The 17,315-nt window shown below is 45.9% G+C and overlaps 1 protein-coding gene across 5 annotated transcripts in view; it reads right to left on the bottom strand.

Moving 5' to 3' along the window:
- gstz1 (glutathione S-transferase zeta 1) overlaps positions 1 to 17,315 on the bottom strand; it is a 69,565-nt gene that overhangs the window by 39,365 nt on the left and 12,885 nt on the right. The window lies entirely within an intron of this gene.

The raw sequence follows: 17,315 nt of genomic DNA, 5'->3' as shown, positions 1-17,315 counted from the left end.
TCCTGGGTTGAAGTTGTGGTACAGTGGTTAGCACTACTGCCTCACAGCGCCAGTGTCCAGGGTTTGATTCCTGGCTTGGGTGACTGTGTGGAATTTGCACGTTCTCCTTGTGTCTGTGTGGGTTTCCTCCGGGTGCTTTGGGTTCCTCCCACAGTTCGAAAGATGTGCTGATTTAGGTGCATTGGCCATGCTAAATTCTCCCTCGGTGTACCCGAACAGGCGCCAAGTGTGGCGACTAGGGGATTTTCACAACTTCATTGCAGTGTTAATGTAAGTCTATTTGAGACGCTAATAAATAAACTTTAAAACTGATTAGAATGAACCATAATTCCCTTGAGTTTGGATGAGAGATCAAAGATAAGAGATGATCTAATTAAAATGCTCAAAATTCTTTTGCTTGACAGGTCAGATGTTTTGAAGCAGTTTTGCTTGGCACCAAGAACAAAGGCTGACCCTTAACAAAGATGAGTGCCATTTAGATTTGAGATGAGAAGGTTGTGAATCTTTGAACTGCCTACTGCAGGGTATTTGAATGCTCAGTCAGTAAGTATTCAAGACTGAGGTCGATAGATTTTTCGAAACGAAGTGAATCAAGGGATAGGGAGATTGGACTGAAAAGTAGAATTGATATGCGCATTTAGCTATGAACTTATAGCAGCAAAGTACACTAGCGGGACTGTGTGGATTACTCCTAATTCTTGTGCACCCATATTGTACCTTCCCTGAAAGTGTTTGATGGCACAAGAGATTGACTTTTACTCATTCTGAAGTCCTGGAAGAGCTTGAGACAGAGCTTTCTCTAACGGGTGATGTATCTGCCCTGGGAGTAGGCAATGGAATGTTTAGCAGCAGTTGATCACTGACATTGGAGATCAGGTGAAGTTACTATACAGGACTACATGTGTAATAACCAGCAATAGGCAAAGACGAGTGATCCCACAACCAGTGGCTCAGTTCAAAGCTCTACAGTCCTGTCCCTGGATATATTCTGGAACTCTATGGCAAGTTTCAGAAACCTTGGATAACAAGAGATAATGTAAGCCTAGTCAAAAGGAAACATTTGTCAAGGTTGGGAGGCTGGGAACACAAAGCAAGCATGGAATACAAGGAAAGTAGAAAGAAGCCTAAGCAAGGAATCAGGAGGGCTAAAAGGGGTCATGAAAAATCATTGGCCAGCAGGATTAAGGAAAATGCCAAGGCTTTTTATACATTATATAAAGAGCAAGAGGCTAGCCAGGGAGAGGGTTGGCCCACTCAAGGACAGGACAGGGGAGGGAATCTATGCGTGGAGCCAGGGGAAATAGGCGAGGTATTAAATGAGTACTTTGTGTCAGCATTCACCAAAGAGAAGGACTTGGTGGATGATGTGTCTGGGGAAGGATTTGCAGACAGTTTGGGTCATGTTGAAATCAAAAAGGAGGTGGTATTGGGGATCTTGAGAAACGTTAAGGTAGACAAGTCCCCAGGGCCTGATGGGAGATATACCAGAATACTGAGAAGGGCAAGGGAGGAAATTGCTGGGGCCTTGAGAAAAATCTTTGTATCCTCACTGGCTACAGGGAGGTCCCAGAGGATTGGAGAATAGCCAATGTTATTCCTTTGTTTAAGAAGGGTAGCAAGGATAATCCAGATAATTATAGACTGGTGAGCCTTATGTCAGTGGTAGAAAAGTTATTGGGGAGGATTCTTCAAGACAGGATTTACTCCCACTTGGAAATAAGTGAACGTATTAGCGAGAGGCAACATGGTTTTGTGAAGGGGGGTGGGGTCATGCCTCACTAACTTGATCGAGTTTTTCAAGGAAGTGACAAAGATGATTGAGGGTAGGGCAGTAGATGTTGTCGACATGAACTTCAATAAGGCCTTTGGCAAGGTCCCTCATGGCAGACTGGTGCAGAAGGTGAAGTCGCATGGGATCAGAGGTGAGCTAGCAAGATGGATATGGAACTGGGTCAGTCATAGAAGACAGGGTAGCAGTGGAAGGGTGCATTTCTGAATGGAGGGTCGTGACTAGTGTTGTTCACTGTTGTAATACATTTTCCCCCAAATCATTTAAATATAACTGGTTTGATTAAGTTTGCGGATAACTCAAAGATTGGTGGAATTGCGGATAGCGATGAGAACTGTCAGAGGATACAGCATGATATAGATCAGTTGGAGATTTGGGTGGAGAGATGGCAGATGGAGTTTACTCTGGACAAATGTGAGGTAACCCATTTTAGAAGGTCTAATACAGATGGGAAATATACAGTAAATGGCAGAACCCTTAAGTAAGAGTATTGATAGGCAGAGGGATCTGGGTGTACAGATACACAGGCCACAAAGTGGCAGCACAGGTGGAGAAGGTAGTCAAGAAGGCATACGGCATGCCTGCCTTCATCGGCTGGAGCATTGAGTTTAAAAATTGGCAAGTCATGTTGCAGCTTTATAGAACCTTAGTTAGACCGCACTTGGAATATAGTGTTCAATTCTGGTCGTCACACTACCAGAAGGATGTGGAGGCTTTGGAGAGAGTACAGAAAAGACTTATCAGGATGTTGCCTGGTATGGAGGGCATTAGCTATGAGGAGAAGTTAGAGAAAATTGGTTTGTTCGCACTGGAACGACGGAGGTTGAGGGACGACCTGATAGAAGTCTACAAGATTGAGGAGCATGGATAGTCAGAAGCTTTTTCCCAGGTGGAAGAGTCAATTACTAGGGGGCATAGGTTTAAGGGTCAAGGTTTAAAGGAACTGTACGAGGCAAGTTTTTATAGAGGATGGTGGGTGCCTGGATCTCGCTGCTGGGGGTGATAGTGGAAGCAGATATGATGGTGACTTTTAAGGGGTGTTCTAACAAATACATGAATTGGATGGGAATAAAGGGATTAGTTCAGTCGGGCAGCATGGTCGGTGCAGGGCTGAAGGGTCTGTTCTTGTGCTGTAATTTTCTTTGTTCTTTTGTTCTTTGTTCTCTCTCCCTAACAGCACTGTGGGTGTACCTACAACACATGGGACTGCAGCAGTTTATAAGATGGCTCGCCACCAGCTTCTGGCAGACAATTAAGGGTGAACAAAAATTAGTGGCCTAGCTAATGAAGCCCAGATCCCAATCAAGTACTGGATGGCTGATGTATCTTGGCCTGTCCTTGAATCCCCAGCATCATAGGTGCTGGTCTTCAGCCAATTTGATTCACTCCATGAGACATCCAGAAATGGCTGAAGTCACTGGATTTTATTTTAAAATCCAGGCAAGCAGTGAGCATTCCATGACACTTGTGATTTGTGGATGGTGACAGGCTTTGGGGAAGGAGGAGGTGAGCTGCAGAATTGCCAGCCTCTTGACTAGAGTACAGCAAAAGGCTATCACTCCTGACCGCATCCCATCACTGGTGCTGAAGAATTGCGCTGTGCTCCTAACCAAGCTGTTCCAGTACAGTTATAACTGGCAGCTACCCAACAGTGTGAAAAATTGCCCAGCCATGCCTTGTCTCCAATCCAGTGAATTACTGCCTCATCAGTCTAGATCATAACACAAGTGGTGGGTGCAGGAGTGAATCAAATGTTCTGTCGAATCTGTTCCATCATTCAGTCTAATCATGCAGATAGAACATAGAACAGTAAGAACATAAGAAATAGGAGCAGGAGTAGGCCATCTAGCCCCTCGAGCCTGCTCCGCCATTCAATAAGATCATGGCTGATCTGAAGTGGATCAGTTCCACTTACCCGCCTGATCCCTATAACCCCTAATTCCCTTACCGATCAGGAATCCATCTATCCGTGATTTAAACATATTCAACGAGGTAGCCTCCACCACTTCAGTGGGCAGAGAATTCCAGAGATTCACCACCCTCTGAGAGAAGAAGTTCCTCCTCAACTCTGTCCTAAACCGACCCCCCCTTTATTTTGAGGCTGTGCCCTCTAGTTCTAGTTTCCTTTCTAAGTGGAAAGAATCTCTCCACCTCTACCCTATCCAGCCCCTTCATTATCTTATAGGTCTCTATAAGATCCCCCCTCAGCCTTCTAAATTCCAACTAATACAAACCCAATCTGCTCAGTCTCTCCTCATAATCAACACCCCTCATCTCTGGTATCAACCTGGTGAACCTTCTCTGCACTCCCTCCAAGGCCAATATATCCTTCCGCAAATAAGGAGACCAATACTGCATACAGTATTCCAGCTGCGGCCTCACCAATGCCCTGTACAGATGCAGCAAGACATCTCTGCTTTTATATTCTATCCCCCTTGAGATTGAATAGGTTGGGACTTTAGAACATAGAACATTACAGCGCAGAACAGGCCCTTCGGCCCACGATGTTGCACCGACCAGTTAAAAAAAAACAAACTGTGACCCTCCAACCTAAACCAATTTCTTTTCGTCCATGAACCTATCTACGGATCTCTTAAACGCCCCCAAACTAGGCGCATTTACTACTGATGCTGGCAGGGCATTCCAATCCCTCACCACCCTCTGGGTAAAGAACCTACCCCTGACATCGGTTCTATAACTACCCCCCCTCAATTTAAAGCCATGCCCCCTCGTGCTGGATTTCTCCATCAGAGGAAAAAGGCTATCACTATCCACCCTATCTAAACCTCTAATCATCTTATATGTTTCAATAAGATCCCTGGAGCGTAGAAGATTGAGGGGAGATTTGATAGAGGTGTATAAGATTTTGATGGGTATAGATAGAGTGAATGCAAGCAGGCTTTTTCCGCTGAGGCTAGGGGAGAAAAAAACCAGAGGGCATGGGTTAAGGGTGAAAGGAGAAAAGTTTAAAGGGAATATTAGGGGGGGCTTCTTCATGCAGAGAGTGGTGGGAGTGTGGAATGAGCTGCCGGATGAAGTGGTAAATGCGGGGTCACTTTTAACATTTAAGAAAAACTTGGACAGGTTCATGGATGAGAGGGGTGTGGAGGGATATGGTCCAAGTGCAGGTCAGTGGGACTAGGCATAAAATGGTTCGGCACAGACAAGAAGGGCCAAAAGGCCTGTTTCTGAGCTGTAATTTTCTATGGTTCTATATAGGCCAACATCCCATTTGCCTTCTTGATCACCTGTACAGCACAGTAGTGGGGCTTTAACTCCTAATCTCCATACACCTTGGAATATTCATCCGAATCTAACTCTGACACTGAACAGTAAATACCACTAAATCCCCATTGTGGCAGTGTAGCCCCTTTAATGGGCAATCCTCTTGGGCCACAACCAGTGGAGCATGAGCGCACAAACCTGGGCCAATCTGGAGTGAGGGCGTGCATTCCTGGGGCTGGAAGGCTTCAGTTGGCGTCATTGTTGTCAGGAGTAGACCTGTATAACTGTGCTGTTTAAACCCTTTTAGTTAATCTATAAACCTAGTTTGCCACATTGAGTTATTACGCTGGCGACAAGGACAAACTGGATCAGTCACTGAAAGTTAGCAGGGGAGAAGAGTGATTCCTCAAAGTTCCAAGGTGAAAAGATACAGACTTTGTTTTAAAGAAGCTGCTATTTGGGAAAATAGAACCATCTGACCCCAAAGGCGAGAGTTGTTGGGGGGAGGGGGGCAGTAGATTGTGAGACTGCATTATTTTTTTCACGTCAAACAAAATATCAGATGAGGAGAAGCAGAAGTTGATGCTGCTTAGTCTGCAGCCCACAGACTTGCAATCTAGTGAGGAGTTTGACGTCACCTGAAGCTCAAGTGCAAAAGCCTTCTATCAGTTAGTCAATTTAGTTAAGGATCGCTGCAATCCTTGACTTTCTGTTATCATGCCATGGTACAAATTCCACTCTGCAATTAGGGAGCCTGGGGAAAGAGTCTCCAGCTTTGTGGCCAGACTTTGACAGCTGGCTGAGTACTGAGAGTTTGGGCCTTTGTTGGGAGACATACTGAGCAATGTTTCGTTTGTGGGAGCAACAACATCCAAATTGCTTGCTGAAACCAAGATTTCAGTAGAAAAATCAGCAGAGAAGGCCCAAATGCCAGTGCATTGAGCAAGGTGTGTGTGAGCTGCAAAGTGTGTAGAATAAGGTGAACCAGTTGTAGGAACCGGCTGCTTCTAGGAACAGCCCGAGTGAGGGCACAGCGGAGCCTGAAAAGGTGTTCAGCACCAGGGTCTGAGACCTGTTTCAGTGTGGGAGAGACCACCCCCAAGAGACGTGCCGATGCAAAAATTTTATCTGCTTCAGATAGAAAAGGAAGGGTCACATGCAGGCTATGTGCAGAGTGAAGCAGGTTGAATAGAATGCTCCAAAGAGAAAGGAAATGATGAACACAACCCCTGTGAATAAGCTGACAGGAGCCAAGACTTAGCAAGATACCCTTCCCATTGAGATTGTTTCAATGGTTAACAGCCGTCCCCTGAAAGTGGAGGTCGACACTGGTGCTATGGCCACTGTCGTAGGTGAAAAAACATCTCCAGAAGGGACTGTAACCGTTTAGTCTTAGCCATACTGAGGCTACTTTGGCAACGAATGCTGGAGAGACTAAAAATAGTGGGGACAATCTCCATGTCGGCATCCTATAGGAACCAGTCAGCCCAGCTACCCATCAAGGTGATTGAAGGACAGAGAGCCAGTCTCATGGGACGGGACTGGTTAAAACAAACCAAATTCAACTGGCCGCACACGTTTAATGTTCAGGATGGAGGATTCACAGAGCTCCTATGTAAATATCAGGAGGTATTCTAAAGAAAATTGGGTCAGATAAAAGGAGCTAAAGCTAAAATTTACTTAAAGCTGAGGCTACACCTAGGTTTTTCCGAGCTCATCAATGCCATATGTGTTACACCAGAAAGTAGAGGTAGAACTGACCAGGTTGGAAGATCTGGGCATCATCAGACCTGTGCAGTTTTCCGAATGTGCTGCACTTCCCATCCTGAAACCTGACCATACTGTGAGGATCTGTGGGGACAATAAGTTAGCGATAAACAGGCAGCTCAGCTGTATCTTTACCCCATTCCCAGGATCGAGAACCTTTATGCTAAGTTAGCAGGGGGCCTCAAGTATACTAAGCTAGATCTAAGTCATGCTTATCAACAGCTGGAACTGGAAGAGGACTCCAGATAGAATAAATACCTACAAGTGGTTATATCAGTACACCCGTGTGCCATTTGGTGTCTCGTCAACCTGTGCCATTTTTCAGCATTCTGCAGAGAGCCTGTTACAGGGAATCCCTAGAGTGATGGTATACTTGGACAATGTCTTGATTACAGGCGCGTCTCCTGAAGAACATGGTGCAAATTTGGAAGAAGTCCTAAAGTTTAAGAAAGCTGGTATATGTTTAAACCATGTGAAATGTACCTTTCAAGTTGATGAGATTACTTGGTTCCCCCAGAAGACCCAAAGTCGACACAAAGGGGTTGCATTCCCTCGATAAGATGAAAGCTAGTAAGGGAGTGTTGGTACCCAGGAATGTGACAGAACTGAAGTCCTTCCTAGGAAAGGTCAATTACTATGGAATGCTCCTGCTGAGTGCATCAACAATTCTGGCCCCCCTACACCAGGTTTTTAAAAAGCATCAGCGATGGAATTGGAGTGATATGCAGAAAGAGGCTTTTGCCCAAGTCAAACAGGCTTTACAATCGTCGACGTTTGTGCATTTCGACCTGAGCAAGCCATTAGTAGTAACTTGCGATGCCTTATCATACGGAGTTGGAGCAGTTCTATTCCATAGAATGGCAGATGGGCAGAGAGGCCAATTGCGTTCGCTTCGAGAACTTTGTCAGACACTCAAAGGTACTCTCAAATCAACAAAGCCTAGCAGTCAGAGAATCCCTACAATGCGGATGCAGGCCATTTGGCCCATCAAATCTTCAACTCTCCGAAAGTGCATCTTACTCTATCTCAACCCTGTGTATTTACCCCACTAATCTCCTTAACCTACACATCTTGAGACACAAGGGGCAATTTAGCATGACCAACACATCTTTGGACTGTGGGAGGAAACTGGAGCACCCATAGGAAACCCACACAGACACTGGGCGAATGTGCAAACTCCACACAGTCACCAAAGGCTGGAATTCATCCCAGGTCCCTGATACTGTGAGGCAGCAATGCTAACCAATGTGCTGCCCATTTATGCTGTGAAGAAATTTCACCAGTAATCTGCAGACAGCATGTCATCATCGTGACAGATGATTAGCTGTTGTTGGGGATTCTCTGGGAGGAAAAGCCAGTGCTGTCAATTGCCTTGGCCAGGGTGCAGAGATGGGCCTTGCTGCTGGGAGCATACAGTTATACCTTCCAGTATAGGTCAGGAACACAGGTCTCAAGTGCAGATGTGCTTAGCCACCTCCCACCGCCACAGACCATACTGTTCCGGAGGAGATATAGCTCCACGTTTCTTGGCTATCCTGTCTGCATCAGCAGTTCACATTTAAGTTGTGGACAAAGAGACCCATTACTGTCGAAGATCAAGAAAACGGTACGGACAAAGTGGCACTTCAAGGCAAAGCAAATGAGCCCTATTTGCATCGCAGGGATGAAATGACCTGCAAAGATGGGGTGCCATTGCGGGGGGGTGCCTGTGCCATCATACCACCCCCAGGCTGATAGCCACTGCTCCAGTTGCATCGTGCACATTGTGGCCGGAGCAGAATGAAAGTGTTGGCCAGAAGCTATATTTGGTGGCCTGACATTGACAAACATTGAATAAATGGTTGGGTAGTGTGTAAGTTCATAGAATAGAATCCTACAGTACAGAAGGAGGCCATTTGGCCCAGCGAATCTGCACCAACCACAATCCCACCCAGGCACTATTCCCCGCACATTTACCCTGCTAATCCCCCTGATACTAGGGTCAATTTAGCCTGCCCAATCAACCTAACCTGCACCTCTTTCGACTGCGGGAGGAAACTGGAGCACCCGGAGGATACCCACGCAGACACAGAGAGAACATGCAAACTCCACACAGACAGTGGCCCGAGGCCGGAATTGAACTCGGGGCCCTAGCACTGTCAGGCAGCAGTGCTAACCACTGTGCTGCCATGCCGCCCCAGTTGTCAGACATTACTGCCACCAGCAAATGTGCACCCCTAGGAGTAGCCAGGCCATCCATGGTTTCATAAGAACTAGAAGCACGAGTAAGGCCCTCGAACTTGCTCCGCCATTCAATAAGATCACGGCTGATCTTTTCGTGGACTAGCGCCACTTAAAGATCAGCCATGAAGATTTTGCTGGGCCTTTTTAGTTGGAAATTCAACTCATGAGATCCACCACAGCTACATCTGCTATTGAAAAACTGAGGCAGATCTTTTGATCCATGATCTTCCTGAAGTGTTGGTGTCAGATAATGGAATAGCATTCACGACTGACAAATTTCAGACTTTTGTCAATTGTAATGCGTTCGCCATGTCAGGTTAGTCCCCTGCCATCCTACCTCGAATGGGTTGGTGGAATGAGCCATGCAAGGCTACCATGAAGCAGCAGGCTCATTTGCCATTGCGATTAGCAAGTTTTTACTGTATGACAACAGTACACTGCATGCCACACTGGAGTCACACCTGCAGAATTGCTCATCGGTTTGCACCTGCTTACCTGTTTAAAATTGGTGTTCACAGATTTGCTGGGGAGGGTGGAAGCTTGGCAAGCCTCACCGAAAGAGTATCATGACTCTCAGGGGACAGGTCATTTAATGTTGATAACCTTGTTTTGGCAAGAAATTTTGGTGGACCTGTCAGGCAGGATTGTGGAGAATCACAGAATCGTACTGTGTAGAAGAGGCCCTTTTGGTCCATCGAGTCTGCACCAACACACGAGAACTACCTACCTAATCCCATTTACCAAGCGCTCATCCACATACCTTTTAAAGGATAAGGCAACCTGCCTCCACAACCCTTCCAGGCAGCACATTCCAGACCATCACCACCCTCTGGATAAAAAAGGTTTTTCCTCACGTCCCTCTAAACTTCCTATTCCTCACCTTGAACTTGTGTCCTCTCGTGACTGGCCCTTCAGCTAAGTGGAGCAGTTACTCCCTATCCACCCTGTCCATGTTCCACAATATTGTACACTTCTCTGCTCCAACAAAAATAACCCAAGTTTATCCAATTCATAACTTAAATGTTCCATCCCAGGCAACATCCTGGTCAATCTTCTCTGCCCCCTCTCCAGTGCGATCACTTTTTAAAAATTCATTTGTGGGATATAGCATTGCTGACTGGCCAGCATTATTGCCCATCTCTAGTTGCCCTGAGAAGCTGTTGGTAAACACAGAAGTCTCACAACACCAGGTTAAAGTCCAACAGGTTTATTTGGTAGCAAAAGCCACACAAACTTTCGGAGCTCCAAGCCCCTTCTTCAGGTGAGTGGGAATTCTGTTCACAAACAGGGCATATAAAGACACAAACTCAATTTACAAAATAATGGTTGGAATGCGAGTCTTTACAGGTAATCAAGTCTTAAAGGTACAGACAATGTGAGTGGAGAGAGGATTAAGCACAGGTTAAAGAGATGTGTATTGTCTCCAGGCAGGACAGTTAGTGAGATTTTGCAAGCCCAGGCAAGTCGTGGGGGTTACAGATAGTGTGACATGAACCCAAGATCCCGGTTGAGGCCGTCCTCATGCGTGCGGAACTTGGCTTTCAGTCTCTGCTCAGCGACTCTGCATTATCATGTGTCGTGAAGGCCGCCTTGGAGAACGCTTACCCGAAGATCAGAGGCCAAATGCCCATGACCGCTGAAGTGTTCCCCAACAGGAACTTGCCTGGTGATTGTCAAGCGGTGTTCATTCATCCGTTGTCATAGCGTCTGCATGGTTTCCCCAATGTACCATGCCTTGGGACATCCTTTCCTGCAGCGTATCAGGTAGACAACGTTGGCCGAGTTGCAAACGTATGTACTGTGTACCTGGTGGATGGTGTTCTCACGTGAGTTGATGGCATCCGTGTCGATGATCCAGCACGTCTTGCAGAGGTTGCTGTGGCAGGGTTGTGTGGTGTCGTGGTCACTGTTCTCCTGAAGGCTGGGTATTTTGCTGCAGACAATGGTCTGTTTGAGATTGTGCAGTTTGAAGGCAAGAAGTGGGGATGGCCTTGGCGAGATGTTCGTCTTCATCAATAACATGTTGAAGGCGCCGGAGAAGATGTCGTAGCTTTCCGGTCCGGGGAAGTACTGGATGACGAAGGGTACTCTGTCCGCCGTGTCTCATGTTTGTCTTCTGAGGAGGTCGGTGCGGTTTTTCGCTGTGGCGCATCGGAACTGTTGATCGATGAGGCGAGTGCCATATCCTGTTCTTATGAGGGCATCTTTCAGCGTCTGGAGGTGTCTATTGCGATCCTCCTCATCTGAGCAGATCCTGTGTATACGGAGGGCTTGTCCGTAGGGGATGGCTTCTTTAATGTGTTTAGGGTAAACACTGTCCAACGCCGGCATCTCCACATCAAGGTGGTGGTGAGCAGAACTGCACATAATACTCCAGCTGTGGCCTCACTGAAGTTCTGTGCAACTTGAACATGACATTCCTGCTTTTGTAATCTATGCCTTGATTGATAAAGGCAAGTGTCCCATATGTCCTTTTCATCACCCTACTAACATACCCTTACGCTTTCAAAGATCTCTGAACAAACACGCCAAGGTCCCTTTGTTCCACAGAAATTCCTAGTCTCCTGCCATTCGTTGAATACTTACTTGTCAAATTACTCCTTCCAAAATGTATCACCTCTCACTTTTCAGGGTTAAATTCCATCTGCCACTTATCTGCCCATTTGACTATCCTGTCTATATCTTCCTGTAACCCAAGACACTCAACTTCACTGTTAACCACCCAGCCAATTTTTGTATCATCTGCAAACTTACTAATCCTACTACCCCCCCCCCCCCTTTCCCAAACGTAGTCATCTATGTCATTTATATCAATGATGAATAATAGGGGACCCAGCGCAGATCTCTATGGTCCACCACTGGACACTAGCTTCCAGTCACTAAAGCAGCCTTCTGCTATCATCCTCTGTCTCCTACAACTAAACCAATTTTGAACCAACTTCTTCAAATTACCCTGTATCCCATGTGAATTTAGCTTCTTTACAAGTCTCCCATGTGGGACTGTGTCAAAGGGTTTGCTGAAATCAATATAAATGACATCAACTGCATTAATCTCATCTACACACCTGGTCACCTTCTCAAAAAATTCAATCAAATTTGTGAGGTATGATCTGCCTCTGACGAAACCATGCTGACTATCCCTGATCAAACCTTGCCTCAAGTAATGATAGATTCTCTCCTTCAGTGTTCTCTCCAATAGTGTCCTTGTCACTGATCTATGACTCACTGGTCTGTAGTTCCCTGGCTTATCTCTACAACCTTTAAATAGCGGCATCACACTAGCTGTTCTCCAGTCCTCTGGCACCTCCCCCATGACCAGAGAGGAATTAAAAATTTGGGTCAGAGCCCCTGCCACTGGATGTGAAGTATTCATTCAACACTACCAATATCCTCTGGTTCCACCCTTGGATTGCTCCCTTGGTCTCTAATGGTCCCTAATGGTCCCTACTCTTTTCCTGGTTATCATCTACCCATTGATATACTTATAGAATAACTTGGGATTTTCCCTACTTTTGCCAGCCAGAGCTTTCTCATATCCCCTATTTATTCTCCTAATTGTTTTCTTAAGCTCCATCCCGCACTTTCTGTACTTCACTAATGCCTCCTCTGATTTGCTCCCCTTGTACCTGCTAAAAACCTCTCTCTTCCTCCTTATCGTACCCTGAATATCTCTGGTCGTCCATGGTTCCCTGGGCTTGTTACTCCTTTCTATCAGCTGGAGGGAATATGCTCCCTATTTCCTTTTTGAATGCCCCCCACTACCCTTCTGTAGATTTCCCCATTAGTAGCTGTTCCCAGTCTACCTTGGCCAGGTCCTGCCTTATTTTACTAAAATCCACTCTCCCCCAATCCAAAACATTTTTATTGCAACTTATCTATTTCTTTGTCCATAATGCCCGTAATAAGCTTAAATTGTACCATGTTGTGATTGCTGTCACACACAACTACCTGTCTTGCTTCATTCCCCAGAATCAATGACAGCACACTCCCCCCACACACACACATCCCCCCCCCCACCCACCCCGGCTGAATCTTCTACATATTGACCCAAAAGATTCTGTACACATTTCAAGAAATTAGCTCCATCCAAGCGAGAAAGTAGAGAGTTGTTTTTCAAACTGGAGACCTGTGACCAGCGGTGTGCCTCAGGAGTCAGTGCTGGGTCCACTGTTATTTGTCATTTATATTAATGATTTGGATGAGAATATGGGAGGCATGGTTAGTAAGTTTGCAGATGACACTAAGATTGGTGGCATAGTGGACAGCGAAGAAAGTTATCTCCAATTGCAATGGGATCTTGATCAATTGGGCCAGTGGGTTGACGAATGGCAGATGGAGCTTAATTTAGACAAATGCGAAGTGATGCATTTTGGTAGATTGAACCAGGGCAGGACTTACTCAGTTAATAGTAGGGCATTGGGGAGAGTTACAGAACAAAGAGATCTAGGGGTACATGTTCATAGCTCCTTGAAAGTGGAGTCACAAGTGGACAGAGTGGTGAAGAAGGCATTCGGCATGCTTGGTTTCATCAGTCAGAACATTGAATACAGGAGTTGGAATGTCTTGTTGAAGTTGTACAAGTCATTGGTAAGGCCACACTTGGAATACTGTGTACAGTTCTGGTCACCCTATTATAGAAAGGATATTATTAAACTAGAAAGAGTGCAGAAAAGATTTACTAGGATACTACTGGGACTTGATGGATTGAGTTATAAAGAGAAGCTGGATAGACTGGGACTTTTTTCTCTGGAGCGTAGGAGGCTGAGGAGTGACCTTATAGAGGTCTATAAAATAACGAGGGGCACAGATCAGCTAGATAGTCAATATCTTTTCCCAGAGGTAGGCGAGTCTAAAACTAGAGGGCATAGGTTTAAGGTGAGAGGGGAGAGATACGAAAGTGTCCAGAGGGACAATTTCTTCACGCAGAGGGTGGTGAGTGTCTGGAACAAGCTGCCAGAGGTAGTAGTAGAGGCGGGTACAATTTTATCTTTTAAAAAGCATTTAGATAGTCACATGGGTACGATGGGTATAGAGGGATATGGGCCAAATGCGGGCAATTGGGATTAACTTAGGGGTTTTAAAAAAAAGGGCAGCATGGACAAGTTGGGCTGAAGGGTCTGTTTCCATGCTGTAAACCTCTATGACTCTAAGCCCTTTACACTATGTCTATCTCAATTAAGATAAAAGCAAAATACTGCAGATGCTGAAATCTAAAACAACAACAACAACAAAATGATGGAAGGTCTAACCGAACCTGTGGAGAGAGAACAGAGCCAATGTTTGCCTTTTATTTTTACACACCTCCGTGACTTGTGCATGCATATGTCCCTCAATTTCCCGCTGGCGATTTGGGAGTCTATAATAAACACCCAGCAATCTGGCTGCCTCTTTTTTATTCCTAAATTCTACCCACAGAGCTTCATTCAATGTCTCTCTAAGGTATCATCTCTCCTTACTGCAGTAACTGTCTTATAATGCAGTGCTTTCTCCTCTTTTACCCTCTCCCCTGTCTCGCCTGAAGATTCTATCTCTGGAATGTTGAGTTGCCAGTCCTGCCCCACCCTCAACCATGTCTCTGTGATGGTTACTATATCACACTTCCACCTGTCAATCCTCACCCTTAACTCATCCGTTTTACCTGTAGTATCCCTGGCATTAAAACAGAGGCCATCTAGCCTTGCCTTGCTCTTTGAAATTTAATAAAGCTGTACTCTCTCTGACTTATTGTTTTACTGTATTATGCTGTGCCCTGACTCTGCAAACAGTCTGTGTCCTCTCCCCCTGTCAAATTATTTTAAACTCCTCCCAACAGCGTTAGCCCACAAAACCTGCCCACAAAAATGTTACTCCTATCCTGGGGGTCCTTGTGCATGAGACGCAAAAACCCAGTCTGCAGGTGCAACAGGTGATCAAGAAGGCAAATGGGATGTTGGCCTATATCGCAAGGGGGATAGAATATAAAAGCAGAGATGTCTTGCTGCATCTGTACAGGGCATTGGTGAGGCCGCAGCTGGAATACTGTGTGCAGTATTGGTCTCCTTATTTGCGGAAGGATATATTGGCCTTGGAGGGAGTGCAGAAAAGGTTCACCAGGTTGATACCAGAGATGAGGGGTGTTGATTATGAGGAGAGACTGAGCAGATTGGGTTTGTACTCGTTGGAATTTAGAAGGCTGAGGGGGGATCTTATAGAGACCTATAAGATAATGAAGGGGCTGGATAGGGTAGAGGTGGAGAGATTCTTTCCACTTAGAAAGGAAGCTAGAACTAGAGGGCACAGCCTCAAAATAAAGGGGAGTCAGTTTAGAACATAGAACATAGAACATTACAGCGCAGAACAGGCCCTTCGGCCCACGATGTTGCACCGACCAGTTAAAAAAAAAACTGTGACCCTCCAACCTAAACCAATTTCTTTTCGTCCATGAACCTATCTACGGATCTCTTAAACGCCCCCAAACTAGGCGCATTTACTACTGATGCTGGCAGGGCATTCCAATCCCTCACCACCCTCTGGGTAAAGAACCTACCCCTGACATCGGTTCTATAACTACCCCCCCTCAATTTAAAGCCATGCCCCCTCGTGCTGGATTTCTCCATCAGAGGAAAAAGGCTATCACTATCCACCCTATCTAAACCTCTAATCATCTTATATGTTTCAATAAGATCCCCTCTTAGCCGCCGCCTTTCCAGCGAAAACAATCCCAAATCCCTCAGCCTCTCCTCATAGGATCTCCCCTCCATACCAGGCAACATCCTGGTAAACCTCCTCTGCACCCTCTCCAAAGCCTCCACATCCTTCCTGTAATGTGGGGACCAGAACTGCACACAGTACTCCAAGTGCGGCCGCACCAGAGTTGTGTACAGTTGCAACATAACGCTACGACTCCTAAATTCAATCCCCCTACCAATAAACGCCAAGACACCATATGCCTTCTTAACAACCTTATCTACTTGATTCCCAACTTTCAGGGATCTATGCACACATACACCTAGATCCCTCTGCTCCTCCACACTATTCAAAGTCCTCCCGTTAGCCCTATACTCAACACATCTGTTATTCCTACCAAAGTGAATTACCTCACACTTCTCCGCATTAAACTCCATCCGCCACCTCTCGGCCCAACTTTGCAACCTGTCTAAGTCTTCCTGCAAACTACGACACCCTTCCTCACTGTCTACCACACCACCGACTTTGGTGTCATCAGCAAATTTGCTAATCCACCCAACTATACCCTCATCCAGATCATTAATAAATATTACAAACAGCAGTGGCCCCAAAACAGATCCCTGAGGTACACCACTTGTAACCGCACTCCATGATGAATATTTACTATCAACCACCACCCTCTGTTTCCTATCCGCTAGCCAATTCCTGATCCAATTTCCTAGATCACCCCCAATCCCATACATCTGCATTTTCTGCAGAAGCCTACCATGGTGAACCTTATCAAACGCCTTACTAAAATCCATATATACCACGTCCACTGCCTTGCCCCCATCCACCTCCTTGGTCACTTTCTCAAAAAACTCAATAAGGTTAGTAAGGCACGACCTACCTGCCACAAAACCATGCTGACTATCACCTATCAATTCATTACTCTCCAAATAACTATAAATCCTATCCCTTATAATTTTTTCCAACATCTTGCCGACAACAGAAGTGAGACTCACCGGTCTATAATTCCCGGGGAAGTCTCTGTTCCCCTTCTTAAACAATGGGACAACATTCGCTAACCTCCAATCTTCTGGTACTATACCAGAGGCCAACGACGACCTGAAGATCAGAGCCAGAGGCTCTGCAATCACTTCTCTTGCCTCCCAGAGAATCCTTGGATAAATCCCATCCGGACCAGGGGATTTATCTATTTTCAGACCCTCCAGAATATCCTGCACATCCTCCTTATCAACTGTAATACTGTCTATTCTACTCCCTTGCAACCCAGTGTCCTCCTCAGTCCTATTCTACTCCCTTGCAACCCAGTGTCCTTAGGACAGAGTTGAGGAGGAACTTCTTCTCTCAGAGGGTGGTGAATCTCTGGAATTCTCTGCCCACTGAAGTGGTGGAGGCTACCTCGTTGAATATGTTTAAATCACGGATAGATGGATTCCTGATCGGTAAGGGAATTAGGGGTTATAGGGATCAGGCGGGTAAGTGGAACTGATCCACGTCAGATCAGCCATGATCTTATTGAATGGCGGGGCAGGCTCGAGGGGCTAGACGGCCTACTCCTGCGCCTATTTCCTATGTTCTTATGTTCCCCAGAAGGGTTCCAGTAATCCAGGAATCTGAAACCCTCCCTCCTGCACCAACT

The sequence above is a fragment of the Mustelus asterias genome, chromosome 18 (assembly GCF_964213995.1).
Source record: "Mustelus asterias chromosome 18, sMusAst1.hap1.1, whole genome shotgun sequence".
NCBI lineage: Eukaryota > Metazoa > Chordata > Chondrichthyes > Carcharhiniformes > Triakidae > Mustelus > Mustelus asterias.
The sequence above is the reverse complement of the archived record's forward strand: the minus strand, read 5'-3'. Positions and strand labels throughout refer to the sequence as shown.